This window comes from Gossypium hirsutum, chromosome A11, assembly GCF_007990345.1.
Source record: "Gossypium hirsutum isolate 1008001.06 chromosome A11, Gossypium_hirsutum_v2.1, whole genome shotgun sequence".
In the NCBI taxonomy this organism is placed as follows: domain Eukaryota; kingdom Viridiplantae; phylum Streptophyta; class Magnoliopsida; order Malvales; family Malvaceae; genus Gossypium; species Gossypium hirsutum.
In genome coordinates this window covers 83,401,070-83,414,037 of record NC_053434.1, presented here as the reverse complement: position 1 = coordinate 83,414,037, position 12,968 = coordinate 83,401,070, and the positions used below count along the sequence as shown (strand labels likewise).

Sequence of the window (12,968 nt, the reverse complement as noted above, 5' to 3'; positions counted from 1 at the left end):
GCAACCTGCAACTATCGAGATGTCGTTTACCACAGTGCTTACACTCAGGTTGATTTGATCTGACATTACGCACACTTGCTACTGAGGTAGCTCTCGAGCTCACTGGTGGTCTAGTCTGATCCCGTCTGGAGTAACCTAAAGTGGCTTTAGAACAGCTGAAATCATCTCAGAACTTTTTTGATGCCAACTAGAATAACTTACCGGATGTTCTTTTGCGTGCATCTCTAGCTTCAAAGTCAGCTTTTCTTTTCTCTTTCCCGAGCTCTTCAGCTTTGCAGGCTCGCTCAAAAAGTTCCACAAACTCTTTTATCTCAAGTATGCCAACTAACAGTTTGATATCTTCATTCAGCCCATCTTCAAATCTTTTACACATTATGGCTTCAGTAAATACATACTCTCGGGCATACCGGCTGAGTCTCATGAATTTTCACTCATAATCCATCACTGTCATCCGACCCTATTTTAGCTCTAGGAATTCTTTACGCTTCTGATCGATAAATCTCTAACTGATATATTTCTTACGGAACTCAGTCTGAAAGAATTCCCAGGTCACCTGCTCTCTTGGAACTACTGATACTAGGGTACTCCACCAGTGGTATGCTATATCTCGAAGTTAGGATATAGCACATTTTAAACATTCACCAAGAGTACAGGACAACTCATCAAACACACGGATGGTATTATCAAGCCAGAACTCAGCCCACTCAGCATCATCATCATCAGTGGCTTTAAACTCTTCATCTCTATGTTTTCTAATTTTATTGACAGGTGGTCTATTCAATCGCAACGGATCACTTACTTGAGGTACAACAAGCATGGAAGATGGATTAATCGAGGGTGGAGATTGTTGTGCAGCCAGGTTAGTCCGGATATATTAAGTGAACCAATCATTCATCATTTGATAGAAGGCTTGTTTAGCCTCACTTTCTGGATTACTCGAAGTCGGTCGAGAATCAGCCTGCGCTGTCTCATACGTGGGTGCAGGCGCTACGCTCTCGACATCATCAGCTACAGCTTGGTCAGGATCCATTTACTATATGAATACACATTTCAAATGTCAGAAGTCATCACACTATCCAATATATAATTATGGCATGTATAGCTAAACCCACACACGCTACGTAGTCCTAGAACTGACTAAACCGTGGCTCTGATACCAATAAAATGTAACACCTCTAACCCGTATCCGTAGCTGGAAAAGAGTTACAAGACATTACTAAACAAAAGCATAGATCTGAATATTTCCATATTAATTCAAAATCTAAATTACAACAAAGCTTATGATTTAACCTAATATGAAATCACAAGTTTATTCTCAATCACCACAAAACTTAAGTAAAATTTAATCCAAAGATATATAAATATTTAAACAATTCATTGCATATACAGAACTTGTAATGAATCAATAATTTCTTAACAGAATATTTGATCTATATTTTTAAACTTATACGAGTCATGAATATACGTAAGTTAATAATCCATTAAACTAAATTTTATTTCTAACCCTTTTCATTCATATAAGTTGTGCGGCATTAAGGTGTTGGTCTAAAGGTAATTTATTTGTACATATTTAATAATATATAAATACCCAACAAATCTCACTGCCATGCACACATTTATATATACATCAACCATATTATAAGTACATATGTTTAATTATAAATGAGTAACATTTGAAAAATCCCAACTATTATGACATGAACAATTACCAAGTACACATATAACCTACCTTAGTTTTGTTCAGCATCCAAAAAAACATATAGCCAAATCATAAAGTACCATCACAATCTTATATACTCAATACACTTTCAAAAATAACAACACAAAAATGATCAACATTCCATACGGCATTGTAATCATATTACACCTAGGTCATAACCTTATCAAAGCCGAATGCAAGCCCAAGATTTTCACCATTTTCAAAACAAGAAATGCTTGCCCAAAACATCAAAAATAACATTAACATAATACAATAGTATATACCGAATCTATCTCAGGCAATTATATGTACTTTCAATACATTGTACCATTATATGACCTGTCAATGAGGTACGTAAATGATAAATGTAACTTACCTATAATTTAATCACACTTAAAATAATATGTTTACCATACATTTGACTAAATTTTATTAAATAAAACATATACAATATATATATCAATACTCATGTTTGATGAACACCTAACCATAACACATAAACCGAATGTATCCACTCATTATTGAAATCATGTTCAAGCTAATTCCCGTTCATTTTACCTATACCAATGTCATAGTAACATCCATTTTTAAACATATAACATTTAACACCTGTATTATGCATATCATGCCATGTAGCATTATAACTAAAATATATTAAACCACAACCAAAACATAACTAAACCAAACTTAAGAATTTAGCCATTTTCGCATGGCTTAAAATACACAAATTCAAAAATAAGTCCAACATTTCAAAGCATAAGCTAGCCTATACATGCCATAATTTAAGTTTAGCTAATAAGGTACCAAACATTAGATAGTGTGATGAGCTTGGCTGACAATCCCTGAGCTTATAGCTTGACTTCAAAATCTATAAAACAAAGTAAACATAACATAGAGAGTAAGCTATCACAGCTTAGTAAGTCATAAGCAAATAAACAACTCAATGGCTAATTCAACTTAACTAAATTAAACTAGATTATCATATCAATTCACATTAAATCCAGGCACTTATGTATTCATGTTATATTTGAATAATCATATACATTTATATACAATTTAGTTATCACTATAACCGAATGCTTATATAGCCAAAATTAACAAATTATTATCTAACCCTCAAGGCCGAATATTCCTTAATTACCTAGTTCATAAACTCATAAACATATAAACTCATAGATCATAATATAGTCTCATGTACATATACTAGTCATTTGGCCAAATACACATAAACACATATGCATAAAACTAAGTCTCATTCAATAATGTGCAATAGGCCAAATACACTTACCTTAACTTTAACATACATCAAACTAACTCATACCTGGCCATTTAGCTCGATTTACATACTCAAACTCATCCTATCGTTGCCTGATGAACCATTCGAAATTGGATAGGACACTCAGATAATCACATAAATCGTACAATGCCAACATCCCAGACGTGGTCTTACATGTAGTCACAAATCGATGCCACTGTCCAAGACAAGGTCTTACTTGTAAACACATATCGGAATCACATATCGATGCCATGGTCTTACTCGTACACATATATTGGAATCCTATGTCATGACATATGTATCCTAACTATTTCTAAGGTTCATACGGGGCTTTCGGACGTCGTAACTCAATCGAAACAAAGTCATCACATAGTTGCCAAGGTTAACAACATTCGACTATTGCATTTATAATTTCATACATTTCAATTCAGCATATATATTTTGCATTTAATTAAATTTAATTACGTCTATTTTCTTATAAACTTACCTCAGACGTCGTAAAATGGGACGGGGCTGTTAGTTGACAACTTTCGTTTTTCCCCGGTCTAAATCTGATTTCTTTGGTTCTTGATCTAAACATGTTCAAATTAAGCTCATTCAAACATATTTTCATTCAACTTAGTCCGAAGACACATAAATAGGCAACTTACCATTTTACCCCTAACATTTAAAATTTTTACAATTTAGTCCATATTGCACAAAATACACAAAATTTCACAGCACTCATGTTAGGCCGAATGTTACCCATGCCTATACAAGTCCATATATTTTATCAATTTCACATTTTAGTCCCTCAAATTATTATTTTTGTAATTAAGTCCTAATTACTCAAAATCATCAAAAACTTAATACAAAATATGTTAATCTAAAACATATCTTTCATTTTTTATCATCAAACAACAAAAATCATAAACTATCAACACTGGCACAAATCAAAATATTCATCAAAATCAAAAATTAAAGCTTGGGTCTTGTAGTACTCGAAGCAACGATTTAAAAAAGGTAGAAATTATCAAAAACCGAGCTGAACACATACCTTAATCTAGCTTCAAATTGGCTGAACCCTAGCCTTTTGTTCTTTATTTTTCTTTTGGTTTATATTCGATCAAGAGAGAATGATAAAAACATACTTTAATTTATGTTATTGTAACATATATATGTTTTAATATTTAAATTACTTTTATATCCTTAATGTTTTAATACAAAAACCACATAGTATATGTCTTAAACTGTCCCACTAATTTATATATGGGGTATTTACAATATAAATGCCCTAACTTAGAAAGCCACTAACTACTTGGCCCTTACACTTTAAACTATTAAATTTTCATTTTACGCGATTAAGTCCTTTTATTTAATCGGACACCTAAACGACAAAATTAAATCACAAAAATTTCACGGATATAAATTCACACAAAATAAACACAAAAAATAATTTTAAAATATTTTTCTGACTCAAATTTTTGGTCCCAAAACCACCATTCCGATTAGGGTCTAAATCGGGCTGTTACACTAAAAACCCTAAACTCAGCTTGCATCGGACCTTCAAAATAATTACCTTCAATACATCAACTTTATTTGCTTTCACATGCTCTTTTGTACATCTTATTTTAAGAACTCATGCTCTTCTCTCTTTTTTTAATTCTAGCATTTTACTATATGTACTATAATTTTTTAAAGCATTTCAACTCCCTCAAAATTAGTTTCAAAGAATACTTTGAATAATACTGAGTCTAGTGTTTGGGACAATTTTAAGATAGTTAAGAGAGAAGTGATGGCTAAATTTGCAAGGGTTCAAATAAAATTAGGCCATATAGTCTCAAAGTTAGGTTTCAAAGGATAAAAATTTCATCATGGTTGACTTGAAAGGCTAAAACGGTCCAAACAACAGTTGCCTAAATCATTTTCAATGCTCCATGCTTCCTAGGATTTCACATCAAGAAACTACTAAGTCAATTCTAAAGACTTAAAACTTTCATGCATGGCTAACTTTCCTAAAGAACTAAAATTTTATGGTATGATTTGCATGCTTTATTAAAATATATTTATGTCATTATTAAGCTAACATAACAATTATTGAAATAATCAAACTTTATTTATACTGAAGTTTAGCATACTTAACAACATTTCAAATTATTGAACAAAATATAACCTAATCATAACTGAAAGAAAATTTTATTCTAAATGGAAATAATTTCAATTTTTCGGTCCCCCTACTTAAGACAAACAATGTCCTCATTGTTAAAAGTGAATGGATATTATACACCAGGTAGGAGTCTAAAAAAGGGGAGGTGAGTCAATTTGACTGCTTAAGTATCAAGCTCTCTCTAAATCCATTCATAGACATGTATATAGCTATTGCCACACTTTGTACTGTAATATCCCGAATTAGGGCCTAATTGGAATAGTGGTTTTGTGACCACAAATCTGAGATAGAAATAATTATTTTATAATTATTTTGAGGTTTATGATATGATTGCATGATTGTGTGAAAATTTCGTTATGAAATTCTATGCATAAAGTGCTTAAGTTGAGATTAGGGACTAAATTGAATAATTTGCAAAACTTGCATTCTAGAAGTTTTTAGTATGAAATTGCTTTGGAATATTAATGAGGAGGTCTTTAATAGCAATTTGACCAATTTCTAAGTCTATGGACAAAAATTGGACATGGATGGAATTTTTGGAAAGTTTAGTAGTAAGGGTATTTTGGTCATTTAGTTATTAAAATGAATTTAAAACAAAATTAAAAGCCAATTTTTGTCCATCATCTTCATTAGGCCGAAATTTCAAGGGTTCTCCATAGCTAGGGTTTGTTTCAAGCTTTCAAGCTCCATAGTAAGTGATTCCAAGCCCCGTTTTTAATGTTCTTTGCGTTTGTGGAATCCCAGTAGCTCGATTTAGCTTATGTTAGCAATAATTTGACCTAAGGTTCATACTTGGAAAAATACCCATAGGTGAAATTTGTGTATTTTGGTGTTTTATGCTAGAATATGAGGTTTTAAATTATGTTAGACAACTTGTGCTACTCAGTTTTAAGTGAAAACTAGTAAAAGGGCTTAATCGGTAAAAAATACCTAATAGTCATAAGTGCATGTTAGAGTGTGAATTTGATGCTGTCATAGAAGGGAGAAATGACCAACATGTCATAAAACATAAGAATAAGAGCTGAAATTAAATTCCCGAGCCTAGGGGAAAATTGTAATTTTGTAAAAGTTAGGGGGCAAAAATGTAATTTTTCCATAATGTGATTTTTGGATTGAAATAAATAGTGTGAGTGTTAAATGAACTAAATGTGTCTTTATAGATCAAGAAAGACATGGAATCGATCGTGATCGAGGAAAAGAAAAGCTTTCGGACTAAATTATAACATTTCTAAAGTTTGCACCGAGGTAAGTTCGTACGTGAATAATTTATCGATTTCTTTTATGTTATTTTATGTTGTTATCATATGAATTGGTGGCTGTCCATAGAATGATTAAATGATGGAAATTTGCAAATTTAATTAGATTGTGAATAAGTGTTAACAGTGAAAAAGGGAAGATTTTCTCGGTTGAACCTTCGGAACAGGAACAATACGAATGACCCATTGTGAGTACACGTGTGTAGTACTAAGTGCAGGCTACTACGTGTACCATACTGTTAAGTCGCATGTGTAGTACTAAGTGCAGGCTACTATGCGTACTCAATGACTTCGATCACATGTGTAGTACTAAGTGCAGGCTACTACGTGTATCAGATGGTGAGGTCACATGTGTAGTACTAAGTGCAGGCTACTACGTGTACCGGATTATTGGTCACATGTGTAGTACTAAGTGCAGGCTACTATGCATATCAGATAGCTTTGGCTATAAGTGTGGAAGGGGGAAATATGTGTAAACAATGGTATATTTGTTATTTTTCCGTTGAGTTCAACGGGAAAAATCGATAAAGTGGTAATATATGAAAAGTTATGAGCTATGTGCTCGATAATTGAGCGAATTCTAGTATAACAAAAAGGACTAGGTGGAATTATGCAAGAGTGAATGTTAGAAATAAAATAGTGTTGGACAGCAGCAGTTACATGATTTTAAAAATTTATCAAAAATTTTGGAAGTTGAATAAAAATGCAAATGATATATGAAAATAAATCTTAATGAGTCTATTTTTACATAAAAGAAACATGGGAAGCAAAAGAATTCTATGTTGTGTGATATTTGAATTCTTGTAAAATAGGGTCTGAATGAATTTGAGATCCCCTGTTCTAACTTTATAAATTCACCATAAATTGTAAAAAAATTATTAAGAGTCATACCTTATATGCATGGATTCATTATTGAGTTTATTTTTAATAGAAACAAATGGCATGGTTGTTGAAATTCTGTACAGGGAGAAATTTGGTTCGTAGTGCACAGGGGTCAGAGTAGTCATACCCTGAAACAGGGGAGACTTTAACTAATAAACTGTACTAATTGGCCTGACCAAAAATTCTAGAAAAAAATTAGTAAGTATACATATGAGTCTAGTTTCAGGGAAAATTTACGGAATTTAATTTCAAGTCTTTTATCTCGAGATATGATTTTTTTAAAACCGGGACTCCATAAAATAGCCTGTCCTGAATATGTGATTATATACTAGTATGATTATTTTACTTTGAGAAATTGTATATATCAATTTCGTACTTACTTACTAAGCTATATGCTTATCTTCTTTTCTTTTTCTTGTCTTATAGAGTTACTAAGCCAGCTCCAGATTTGGAGATCGTCGGAGACCAATCCACACTATCAATACTTTTTGGTACTTTGTAAACAATATTTTGGAATTATGGCATGTATAGAGGGCTGAATCATTTTGTTATATGTTATAATTAATTTGGTTTAAAATATTAGTTTTCAAAATTTGATAATTTAGTTGTATTTATGTATATCTGTTAATGTTATCTATTTTTGTTCAAGCTAAAAGAATTAATTATGTAAGGTCAGGTAAATGTGTGAATTCATGTTTTTGTGATCTATAATATTCCGTACCTTGTTCCGGCTTAGACCATGGGTATGAGGTGTTACATGTACTTTGCAACTTGTTCATTTTTATTTATGATTTCCACATCTAGTTTTATTATGAGAAAAATAAAAATCATAATACAACCTAATCCTAAAACATTAAATAACCTAAGAAAGAAAATGAAATAAAGTAACGATCCCCCCTTTTTATTTATTTGCAGATCCCTCAGAATCTGACTCATCTTTTTCCTTCCTTGACATTGGAGTCCATGGTTCAAGTATAAAGTCTGGAAATTCATGCACAAAAATAAACGGGTTATGAAATATATATTTTAAATGCATATCTGATTGAGTCATCCCATATTATTGAGTATCTCCAGTAATCTTGTTACTGTAACTATATGTGTTGCAGCATAGCCATTATACCAAACTGTTCACTTTGTGCAATGGCGCTAAATAAAGGGACTCTCAGCGTCAAACTTAGGAAATTTGTTAACGGTGGTTTCAGTTTTGGGTAGGTGGGTGAGTAGTTGAAGGTAGGTTTAGAGTTGAAGAGGGTGGTAGTTTTAAGGAAAGTTTAGGTGCGGTAGTTGGTGACTTCGAATGAAGGTGTTTGGGGTGGTGATTCAGGGAGTTAAGGGCTGTAATATTAAGGGGTTAAATGAGATGCACTTTTGGGCTACTTAGGAGTGGTGGTGGAGCAAGGTAAGAGCTATAAGTTTGTGTGGAAAAAGGTTGAATATTTCCCTTCTTTGTAGTGTCTTGAGCCTAATGGTAGCTCCTTTTTGGATCCTAAGCTCCTATACTGAAAATAAAATAAAACTCAAAGAAATTAGTGCTTGGGGTTAAAAGTTGACCTTTTATTTAACAAAACAAATACTTAAATTCTTTGGGATACTTAGAAAGATATTTTTTTGAAAATTTACATTAAATTAAACTCCCAGGAAAGGCTAGAGGGGTCACGGATGGTCTCGCTTAAGTCTCAATCTCCTAGAAAGAGTTTTAATTAATGTAATGAACTAAAGAAATTTTTATCTAAGTCTACCATTTTATTCAAATGAGGAAAAAAAACTAAAAATATAAAATAATGATAGAGAAAGAGAAAAGAACTCCCTCCATTTTATTTAGGATCGTCATTGACCATGGTGGTGTCAAATGGCCATTTTTCATACCAACCATAATCATCTAAGAAGTAATCATATTCTTTCCCATCAAATCTGTCCAAAATCTTATTAGGGAAAGAAAACCCGTAATGACCTTTCCTAGTGGCCTTATTTGACTTCCTGTAATTCCTACAAATCCTCCAACCCGTGACTCGAATATGTGAAATAATTCATCCAGTACCCTTCTTGTGCCTTTCCAAAGTCACAAGTGCCTCTTCTTCTTGATCTTTGGTGAACTCTACTGAAATAATGACAGGAAAAGTCGAAGACAGACCCAAATAGTCATATTTCAAATGAGGAGACAAAATCTTCAGTTCCAATTTATCTGACTCTTCAATTAACACTTTTGGTTATGTGTACTCTCGAGATAATAACTCTAATGATTCCAGTGGAACTTCCTAAATGAATCCCTTCATTTTAACTTCTAGCAAAGCCAAACATTCCTCGTTTTCATCATCACTTGGCAAATCTACTAGCAGAATACATTCTAACGAATCATCTATAGAATTGAGCACCAACTCTGTAGAAGCCAGTGATTCCATCTTGGAAATAGCAGAACAGTCTTCAACTACATCTGGGGATTTAGCAGCATCGAAGTCATTAAAGGTCACCTTGTTATCAAAAAATTATTTCAACTGAGTATCTTGTTGTTACTTCTAGAATCGTTGAGGATATGGCAATGGTGGAATCTTAGCTTTAACTGGACAACTCTTCAGTGGAAATTTTTCTGCATCTGACAAGGGTGTTAGATAATCAGAACTAACTTGTTTAGAGTTTACCTCATCAAGGATCACTGAATCTAACTTTTGTGATACAAGAATTTCAACACTTTTTTGAACTTCCTCTTTGTCTTGAGCTAGAACATGATCATCTTCAACCTCAACCACATTGGGCTCCAATGTCTTTCCACTTGGCAAAGAGACTATTTTGCAATGTTCTTTGCCTAAAATTTTTGGATTTTCTGTGTCGCTTGGTGAAATACCTTGGGGTTTATTTCAAAGTTCATTGGTTATCTGATCCATTTGATTCTCCAAATTTCTTAAAGTGGTATCATTCTTCGCTATGTATGCCTTCAGCAGATTTTCAAGATCATTTGAAGATTTAGTTGGTGGGGGTTGTTGCACTTGTTGAGAATATTCTGATGGTTAATTTGGTCAAAATGTCATAACAGAGTCGCTATGTTCCGCCCATTGATTACTCCATGCAGAAATTGGATGATTCTGCCATGAAAAGTTGTAAAAATTTGATTGCGGACCATTCCAATTCTGATTTCCCATGTAATAATTTGACTCTTGATTCGATGGCCAATTTTCAAAGAAATGGCGATCTCCACAGTATTCACAAGAAATATTCTCGAACTGGTTCAATTGCTGACCTGTCAGATTACCATTGAAACAATTAACAATTATGTTCTTAAGCATAGAAGACATAGAAGACACCTGGGCTACCAAAGAAGCAAGTATGTCCGCTTTATGTACTCCTACTGCCCGTCTTTCAGAGGCTGCTCAATTGGTTGGCCACTGATAGTTATTGCTGACAATTTTTTCAATAATCTCGTACGCATTGTTATAAGACTTAGAAAAAAGGGCTCCATTTGCCGAAGCATCCACCATCATTCTAGTATGAATATTGAGACCAATATAGAAAGTCTCCATTTGAACGTAGTAAGGAATGTCATGATGAGGGAACCTTCATAATAACTCCTTGAATCTCTCCCATGCCTCATATAAAGATTCTTCATCAAGTTGCTGAAATGAAGTGATTTCATTTGGGATCTTGGCGGTTAAAGATGGAGGGAAATATTTCATTAAGAAACGTTCAACCAACTCTTGCCATGTAGTTATGGAACCAGACGGTAGGGAGTTCAACCACACTCGTGCTCTATCTCTTAAGGAGTATGGAAATAATCTCAGTCTCAAGGCATCCTCGGTCACCCCGACTAGTTTAAATGAGTCACTCACTTCCATGAATAGCCAAAGATGAAGATGTGGATCTTCAGTAGGAATCCCACTAAATTGACCCATATTTTGCAACATTTGGAACATGATCGGCTTCAGCTCGAATTGTTGTGCCTCGATTTTGGGTCTCCTAATACTCGGATTGAGTTCTTTGAATAGAGGAATGGCATATTGTTGAATGGCACAGTTTCTGTCATCAGCAACAATGATCGGATTGTGAGTACTATAAGCGAATGTCCCTCCTGGATTTTGGTTTGGATTTTCGAAATTCATATCTTCAGACCCTCTTTGGTTCGCTTGTGTTCTCCTTTGTCAGAAAGTCCTTTCAATTTCAGGGCTTACGAAAAGTAAGTCAATGATTTGATAAATACTCATAAACACCTGAAACGAACACAAGAATAAAAAATGAAATTAAAATTTAACAAAAAAATAAACCAAAATGCAAAATTAACAATTTCACAAATAATGTCTTTTAAAACAATCCCCGGCAACAGCGCCAAAAACTTGGAATGACGAATATGTGAAAGTGTACACAATCACAACAAGTAATAAAGTGACAAGTAAATGTCGAGTTATCGTACCCACAAGGACTGTGAAAAAAATTATTTATGAATGCACTTTAAAACACTTTGGTAAAAAAAATATTTTGTTTTGAAAAGGGAGATTAAAAAAATAAGATTTTAAACTAAATAAAAATAAAAGTTCTAATGCACAATTTTAAAATATGATTTAATCAAGATGACATAATTGTGTTGGATTAATTACATTTTCTTTATCTTAGAATTATTAAACTCATGTTTATGTTGTTATGAATAAATTCATGACAAGGTAATTTGCTAACTTATGAGCATACTCACCTACACAAATATATTCATCTCTTAACATATCCTTATGTCAATTCAAACGATTAAATAGATTTTAATAAGAAAACATGTTATTGCACATACATACTCATTAAATTGAACTAATCTCTTGCACATTCCTATGTCAATTCAAACGATTAATTAAATTTAATAAGAACAAAAAAGACTATGTGAGGTAACAAGGTATCCTTACCTTGAAAAAAAGTTTAATCACAATAATCTTGCAAGTTATGCAAGGCAAGTGTATCACCAGATACAATGCTAATTTAACCTTCAGCTACCTTAGAAGAATAAACATGCACTGATTAAGTATTGTGTCAATTAATTACATTTTCAATCCGTTTAAATAACTAATTCATTAGTTACCTCACAATCGTAATGCAAGAATAACTTAGGCATGATTTTACTTAATCAAGCATTTTACCGAGGCCTATAACAGCATAAACACAATTTTAATAATTTAAGCAGATGAATTGCAATCAAACCAACACAAATTAAATTCAAGCTAGTTTGATTAAATTAACCATTCCAACAACATAAATATTGATAGATATGTTCATCATAACAACAACAAAAATTAAAGAGATAGGGAACACGAATCAAATCCGGTGTTTCTCCGTGGCTTGACTAGTTTGCTCTGTCTTTGTTTTCTATTGTCCTCGCCGATCAAGGCTGATATGAACAATTCAATGTTGCTCCAAAATGGCTGATGAATGCCCCTTTTCCAGGAGGAGAAATTAGCAAGAGAGCAAGGGACTTTGAATGGGAAAATGAGAGGAGAAAAGGAGAAAGGAGAGAAGAGATGTGAATCAATGAGGTGTGTTTCAAATGATCAGCTTAAGGGGGTTTTTATAGCTGAATAGGGATGCTAAAAATAGCTAAAATTAGCAGCCAAAGAGCCCTCCCTTGGCTGGCCACACATGTGGCAAGTTTGATGATTTCAAACTTGCTAAATTAAGCTTGGGGCAAATCTAGAAAGCCACATTTGGAGGGGTTTGAATGCTATTTGAACAAGTCTTCAAGGGCCTCTT

General features: G+C 33.2%; 1 non-coding gene across 1 annotated transcript; it reads left to right on the top strand.

The window, feature by feature from the left end:
- Positions 1-10,787: 10,787 nt before the first annotated feature.
- LOC121210697 (small nucleolar RNA R71) lies at positions 10,788-10,894 on the top strand. The gene has a single exon (XR_005905811.1). It is a non-coding gene; the product is annotated as a small nucleolar RNA R71 (small nucleolar RNA).
- The last annotated feature ends 2,074 nt before the right edge of the window (positions 10,895-12,968 follow it).